The sequence below is a fragment of the Suncus etruscus genome, chromosome 7, assembly GCF_024139225.1.
Source record: "Suncus etruscus isolate mSunEtr1 chromosome 7, mSunEtr1.pri.cur, whole genome shotgun sequence".
NCBI lineage: Eukaryota > Metazoa > Chordata > Mammalia > Eulipotyphla > Soricidae > Suncus > Suncus etruscus.
The window spans coordinates 106,956,762-106,965,310 of record NC_064854.1 but is presented as its reverse complement, the minus strand read 5'-3'; the positions used below and the strand labels follow the sequence as shown (position 1 = coordinate 106,965,310).

General features: G+C 36.0%; 1 long non-coding RNA gene across 2 annotated transcripts in view; it reads left to right on the top strand.

Moving 5' to 3' along the window:
• Positions 1-795: 795 nt before the first annotated feature.
• The window catches only part of LOC126013917 (uncharacterized), a 145,130-nt gene continuing 137,376 nt past the window's right edge, over positions 796-8,549 (top strand). For both annotated transcript variants that reach the window (XR_007497551.1, XR_007497552.1), the window contains exon 1: positions 796-1,234. This is a non-coding gene — a long non-coding RNA (uncharacterized LOC126013917). The remainder of the gene's footprint in view (positions 1,235-8,549) is intronic.

Below are 8,549 nucleotides of genomic sequence, written 5' to 3'. Positions count from 1 at the left end.
GGCTGTTTGGTTAGAAACCTGGCTTTGGAAGTTATCAGCATAATCCTAGGAAGTTCATTTAAACTTGCAGTGCCTCAGTTTGCTCATCTGCAAGATGAAAAATTTCCCTTCATATATTTCAACCACAGTGATGATTAAAGGCTTTAGAGTGAGCATGACCTATTGTAAACACTATGTAGATAATCTCTAGGATTAGATACTGGATGTAAACTACTAGTATTTGCTCAGTTGCTAAAACCAAATTCTTAGGTACATGCTAGATTTTCCTCTTACTCTTATTCCCTATCTCAACATTTTTCTCTCCAACATATAATCTATGAGCAAGACCTTAGATACTAATCCCCAAAGTAAAGCTTCCAGCTCCAGCTACTTTTTTTAGGCTTTATAGTTGTCCTAGCTATGCCAACATTCTCTGTACTTTTGCTTCTTTATAATCTGTTCTCCATGAGAATAAGAATGATTTCAGTTAAACATGGGTCATTTCACTGTGCCTCTAAATATCTACTGCTATTTTTCACTGCAGATATAAGAAAACTTATCCTTTTTTTTCTTTATTTAAACATCTTGATTACACATATGATTGTGATTAGGTTTCAGTCATGTAAAGAACACCCCCTTCACCAGTGCAACATTCCCACCACCAATGTCCCAAATCTCCCTCCATCCCACACCACCCCAAGCTGTACTCCAGATAGGCTTTTCAGTTCCCTAATTCATTCACATGATTATGGTAGTTCTCTGTGCAGTTATTTCTATAACTGCACTCACCACTCTTTGTGGTGAGCTTCTTGAAGTGAGCTGGAAGTTCCAGCCCTCCTCTCATTGTCTCTGAGGATTGTTGCAAAAATGACTTTTATTTTTCTTAAAACCTATAGATGAGTGAGACTATTCTGCATTTCTCTCTCCCTCTGACTTATTTCACTCAGCATGGTAGATTCCATGTCCACCCATGTATAGGAAAATTTCATGACTTCATCTCTCCTGACAGCTGCATAATATTCCATTGTGTATATGTACCACAGTTTCTTTAGCCATTCATCTGTTGAAGGGCATCTTGGTTGTTTTCAGAGCCTGGCTATTGTGAATAGTGCTGCAATAAATATAGGTGTGAGGAAGGGGTTTTTGTATTGTATTCTTGTGTTCTTAGGGTATATCCCTAGGAGTGGAATAGCTGGGTCAAATGGGAGCTCAATTTCCAGATTTTGGAGGAATCTCCGTATTGCTTTCCATAGAGGTTGGACTAGACAGCATTCCCACCAGCAGTGGATAAGAGTTCCTTTCTCTCCACATCCCTACCAGCACTTATTGTTCTCATTCTTTGTGATGTGTGCCAATCTCTGTGGTGTGAGATGGTATCTCATCATTGTTTTGATTTGCATCTTCCTTATGATTAGTGACGAGGAGCATTTTTTCATGTGCCTTTTGGCCATTTGTATTTCTTCTTTATCAAAGTGTCTGTTCATTTCTTCTCCCCATTTTTTGATGGGATTAGATGTTTTTTTCTTGTAAATTTCTGTCAGTGCCCTGTATATTTTGGATATTAGCCCCTTATCTGATGGGTGTTGGGTGAAAAGTTTCTCCCACTTGGTGGGTGGCTCTTGTATCTGGGCACTATTTCTTTTGAGGTGCAGAAGCTTCTCAGCTTAACAAATTTCCATCTGTTGATCTCTGCTTCCACTTGTTTGGAAAGTGCAGTTTCCTCCTTGAAGATGCCTTTACTCTCAATGTCATGGAGTGTTTTACCGACGTGTTGTTCTGTATACATTATGGTATCAGGTCTGATATCAAGCCAAGGTCTTTAATCCATTTGGATTTTACCTTCATACATGATGTCAACTGGGGGGGGGGGGTCTATGTTCGCTTTTTTGCAAGTGGCTAACCAGTTCTGCCAGCACCACTTGTTGAAGAGGTTTTCCCTGCTCTACTTAGGATTTCTTGCTCCTTTGTCAAAAATTAGGTGATTGTATGTCTGGGGAACATTGTCTGAGAACTCAAGCCTATTCCACTGATCTGAGGGTCTGTCCTTATTCCAATACCATGCTGTTTTGATAACTATTGCTTTGTAGTACAGTTTAAAGTTGGGGAAAGTAATCCCTCCCATTTTCCTTTTCCCTAGGAGTGCTTTAGCTATTCGAGGGTGTTTATTGTTCCAGATGAACTTTATAAGTGTTTGATCCACTTCTTTGAAGAATGTCATGGGTATCTTTAGAGGGATCACATTAAATCTATACAATGCTTTGGGGAGTAATGCCATTTTAATGATAATAATCCTGCCAATTCATAAGTAGGGTATGTGTTTCCATTTCCGTGTGTCCTCTCTTATTTCTTGGAGTAGGGTAAAATTATTTTATAATGTTCTAGTTGATAGATTTAAAAAATTTTTTCCAACTAAATTTGGATTTATGAAAAGCAATGTTTTTTAGGTTAGATACATCTTAATATTGTAGAGAACAAACTTCTACTAAAAACAACTTACTACTGAACTGCTATTTAAATGGAATTGAGTGGAAATTAATTTAATTATTTACCTAGCCAAAATTAGGAACTCTTCTAAAGAAGGTCTCTGAGAAAGAGCTCTGCTTACCAAATCTCCCGCTGACCCCCTACCCCTATTTTTACTTCCTGTTGAAACTATTTTTCCTTTTGTCTGTCTTCTTTGGTGTGGTGGCCATGCTGCATCTTATTTTTCATATCTTCTTGCAAGTGTCATGGTTCAGAAAGCTTACTTACCTCATTATCCATTGAAGACAAGATGGGATTATGCCCTATTTTATTAACAAGGCCAGCATAAAAAACCAAATGAATATTATAAATGATTATGTGTATGCAGGTTTTTTTTTTGCTGTGAATTTATTTACACAAAAGATTTATTTCTCTATAGTAAATATCTAGGATGATAAGGCTGGATTATGAACTAATGCAGTTACCCTTATAAGAAGGTACCAGAGTAATTTCCAAAGTAATGTAATTTCAGAGAGGTCTAGTTCTTCTGTACCCTCATTAGTAACATTGTTCATTTTTTTCTTTATTTAAACACCTTGATTACAAATATGATTGTGATTAGGTTTCAGTCATGTAAAGAACACCCCCCTTCACCAGTGCAACATTCCCACCACCAATGTCCCAAATCTCCCTCCATCCCACCCCACCCCCACCTGTACTCTAGACAGGCTTTCCAGTTTCCTCATTCATTCACATGATTATGGTAGTTCTCAGTGTAGTTATTTCTATAACTGCACTAAAAAGGTATTTTATAACATTTATGTGGTTGAATCTCATTGTCATTTTAAGTTTACATTCTTTAATGACAAACGGGTTATATTTTCATCTTGATCACATCTTTTTATGTCATCTATATATCTTCCATGTTGTATCTGTCCAAATCTTTTTGGCCTATGCAGTCTGATAATCAGCTGGCGATGGACCCATATCAGGAAAACTCCTTGAGCCTTGACTTCTCAGAAACGGAGTCTCTTAGCAAGCAAAGGTCCACAGTGAAGGAAGGAGGAAGAAAGGAGGCCTCTGAGATAGCACAACGGTATGGTGTTTGCCTTGCAAGTGGCTGACACAGTACACACACACACACACACACACACACACACACACACACACACACACACACACACACACACAAACCCACCATAGTAGATACCAAGCCCAGAGTATCACATATGTAAAACATATACTCAACCACTAATCCACATTCTCAGCTTATAATAACCACCAGTATCAATGAAAAGAAAGCTAAAAATGTAAGGATGAACTTTCTTAAGCGCAGTCTTCAGTGTTCACTAAACATGGTTTTTAAGTTTCCTAACTATTCCCTATGGTTGAGAATAAAAATGAACTGTAAGGGTCTTCCTGATTTTCACTTGAGGGTGTGTTGCTATTTGGGGGACGTATTATGACATGCTGCAGCGTTTTATGAATATTGTAAAGTGCAAGGGACAAAAATAGATCATCATAGTAACTAACAGAATTAAATTATCTAATAGTGTTCACTAACCTTAATAGATACCTACCCAATGTCTCCGCTTATTGATAATGATAAGTGATCGTTACAAATCTGTGACTTCTTTGAGATGAGAATTTTTTTTCACCCAAAAGATTATTATCACAGCAATTCTGCTGCTAATAACATTTTGGAAGATGATTCAAGGAAAATACTGACATGGGGAAACTGTTTTCTGACTGAGCTGAGTCTCTTCCAACCTGATTGTCATATGTATTTAATTAACCTGCCTATACTACCTTCTTCCTTTTAAAGAAAGGAGAAAAAATTTACGTTTACTCATTTTCCTTGTGCATACATACACAGATGGCTTGCCTGTTCCAAGCGTTTGATTGTGCTTTCAAGTCCTTGCATGTAACCTTTCAGAAGTTATCTAAAAATAATTCTCAAAGCTGAAAATCCAGATATTCAGATCACAAAATATTCTCTGATTTATGAGCTGAGCATGTTGAATGTTACTGACAGGTCTCATCACTCATCACTGCCATTTTCCAGTTTACTTCTTTTTTCCTTTATATCTGTGCATGGCTCAGAACTCCATTGAAAGTAAGATTAAAGTACAAGAGTCTCACTGGCTTTGGCTGCCTGAAGGCCTTTGGTTCCTGAGAAGAACCAGTGATCTCTAGAGCCCAGATGAACTGATCTATAACAAGTTTTTCTAAATGCAAAGTTGTAGCTTAAATTGCCTTTGGTGAAATTTCATTTTAGGTAAGCACCTATATTCACTACACTGATTGATTATGAACAGGCATTTGCTTATCTTCTGATGTTGTTCAAATGTGTGAAGTTATCAGGGTTAATGGATCTCCAAAATGCAAAATGATATCTGGTAAAATAAAACTAATTGAAGGGACTGTCACATTTCTGGGTCTCTAGTCATAACACTTGTGTTTTCTTATTCCCTTTTTATTTTGCTTGACTTCACATCCTCTTTCAAAGTTTCCCAACCAAAAGTATTACCAATTTAATTTAGAACAACTTCCTGTTTCTGATAAAAAGAGCAAAAATTTATTTGTGTTTTCAGTGGTAAGGTGAAAACATACAATTCTCAGGACAAGAAAATGCTCTGGTGATAGTAAAGCAGGTAGACAGACTCTTGGCTTGCACATGACCAATAGGAAGCACAGAGCTAGGAGTAAGCCCTGAGCACTGCCAGATGTGGCTCGAAGACAAAGAAAAAATAATAAACCAAACTAAGTCTTCTGACTTTTATTACATTGCCTGTGTTGCAAACTCTCTTGTCAACAGTAGACAGGCAAATAGTGAAAAAGGCATTATTTTTTTAAATAGCATCTCTGGCCAAGGTAGTTCCTACTCAATAGATATTCTATATGCTCCCTTATTATATACATAATATGTTTTCTATATGTTCCCATGCTCTCTTACAGTTCAAGGAGTAGCATGTGACTAGTTCTGCCTAATGAACTATGCAAGGAAACTGCTTGAATCAGGATTAGGCTATTCACAGCTGGCAACTTCCTTTGATTCCCCTTTTCTTCAAATGTGAGCACTATGGCAGACACATTTTCCTATGCGGGAGGGAAATGACCTTCTACAATCTTCACAATATTAGATAATCTTTAGACTTAAGTACACAGATATGATCTTCATTGTTAGGCCATTTTTAAAATTTTGTCCAAATGTAACACCTTAAGTTGTAAATTTGAATATATTTTTCTGATCAAAATATAGGCACATTCCTCATTGTCCCACAGAGCATGCTGGATTTTATTCTCATTTAATCTGTCATTTGCAGACCCTATATTTGATAAGGTATTAATATTCAAATTATATAAATACCTCAGATAGCTAGATAACAAAACACCAGTCTAGTTTAAAAATGAAAAGAGGAACTATATAAATATTTTCCCAAAGAATATATCCAAAATGGGCAATAGATACATGAAACAAAATACAATGACAGTACCAACTAAGAGAAAAATAGTAATCAAAATCACAATGCAATAACATCTTTAAAATAGCTTTCATCAAGTGATAACAAGAATTGGTGAGGGTGTGAAGAAAAGTATTTGAAAACTGATCAGAAAATTTAAATTTCTGCAGTGTGATGGTTCCTTACTACCATCTGACCTAGCAATCCACTTTTGTGTATATAACCAAAGAAAATACATAGTATCAATACAACATCTGTTCTCTCATGTTTATTGAAATATTGTTTACATAGCCATTATATGGTAAATATAATAAGTGCTTAATTTTTTGAAGCCACAATAGATGTAGTGGGTACAATGAAAAATTTGAAGGCATATGTCTGATCTAAAAAGAGCAGTTCCTATTATTAAAGATTATTTTCACATAAAATATAAATTTTCTATAAAAGAAAACAAATATTAATTTTTGGGTAAAATTTTATCATGTTGAAGTGCTAGCAATAATTAAATGGGAAGAAAGATATATATATGTATATATACACATATATAGGTATATGTATATATAGGTATATATGAATATATGTATATATATGTGTATATATGTATATATATATATAGAGAGAGAAGAAAACTGTATGTCACAGAGAGAGCATGGAGAGAGCAAGAAAGAAACTGGGAACATTGGTGGTGGGAAATGTGCACTGATGAAAGGTGTTATACATTGTATAACTAAAACTCAATCATGAACAACTTTGCCACTGTGCATCTCATGGTGACCCAATTAAAGAATCCATTTAATAAAATAAAACATCATAGGAAAAAATTAACTTTGCCTGAGTCCACATAGTTCAAGCTAAAAAGAAGAGATCAATAGTCTGTGTGTGTGTCATCAGATTGAGACTTTTGCATCCACGTGAAGATTTCTCATAAGTCATTTTTCCACTCTTCATTAAGATGCTAGAAAATAACACCTTCCTTATGTCTTCCTTATTCCTAGCTAGTTTTATGACTACAATATAAAATTTGACACCATTTTATGTGTTGGACTTAATTCTACCACTAGTAACTGAGCATCTATGTCACTCTGACATTGAACTAAGCAGTAGAGGGCTGCAAATATAAGAAAGCTATAAGTCATAAGTTACAAGTCATAACTTGTAAATTAGCAGGCCACCAAGTCAAACTGAGGATAAACCATTCAAAGAGGGACAGACCTACTACAAAGTGTATATGAACAACAAAAAGGCATTTGGTTGAGTCAATTTCCAATGTTTCGTTAAGATAGTACATTTGAAAGATTATAAGTGGTCAGAGTTTGATTAAACTTAAGAAAAGAAAGTTAGTGGAAAAGAGAACAACAGAAATGATGGCATAGACTTGAAAATATTTTGTTTTGAATGAACATTTTTCTTAGAAGTTTAAGTAAAATCAGGTTGGAGAAATTGAAGGACCAAGAAATAAAAAGATTAGGATTAAAACAATATATTCTTGGGCTGAAATGACAGTAGCACAGCAGGTAGTAAGGTGTTTGCCTTGCATGCTGCCACCCTGGATTTGATCTCCAGCATCACATCTGGTCTTCCATGCCCACCAGGAAGATCATTGAGCACAGAACCAGTAATAAACCCTGAGCCCTTCTCGGTATGCCTTCCGATACATTCTAATGATGCATATTTTTTAGGGAAAGGGAAATTATATATTATATATCAATATTAATCATATATTAATACTTAATTAGTATTTATATTATATATTATATATCTGGTGATTTCCAATACTTATTCCTGACTTTATGCTCAGGGAAAAATCTTGGCAGTGCTCAGGGTCTATATGGGATAGTAGTGATTGGATCACAATTGGTTGCATGCAATGCAAGTGCCTTACTCTGTACTATTCTCTGGTTCCTCATGATAGAAAAAATTTGGGGTGGGGGGCTCACCTAGCACTATACAGAGTATATTCCTGGCAGAATTTGGGAAAATATATTTGGTGTCAGGAATTGACCCAGGTCAGCTACCTGCAAGGAAAGTACCCTGTCTGCTGCATTAATGCTCTGGCAGCCTTGTAATATATCATGATACTTTATAAGTCTCATACTTTTCTTTTTTCCACATGAGTAGTATAGCTGCTTTACATATGGGAAAGTTGAGTTAGAGTGTTTAAACAGTTTGCTCAAATAAAGAAAGTAAATCAGAGAGAAAGGTAAGATCAACAAACAGATCAGGTCAGAGCAATAGCACAGTGGGTAAGTCATTTACCTTGCAAGTGGCTGACCTGGGTTCGATCCCTGGCATCCCATATGATCCCCTGAGCCTATCAGGAGTGATTTCTGTAGTGCAGATTCAAGAGTAACTCCTGAGCACTTTCTAGTGTGATCCCCCAAATACACAAAGGAAAGATCAACAAATAGATCATCTAAGTTAGGAGTTGGCCAATTTCCTTTCAATGGTCTGATCAGCTCTGTAGGATCGACCTTACCTACTGCAACTGCTAAACTCTTCCTTGCTGTGTGAAAGAATCCATAAATAGTATGTGAACAAATGGGCATGTGGCTGTTTGCCAATATAATTTTATTTATAACTACAGGCAGTAAGATGAATTCAGCTATGAACATAGTTTGCTGACACATGGTCCATTTTTTTTTA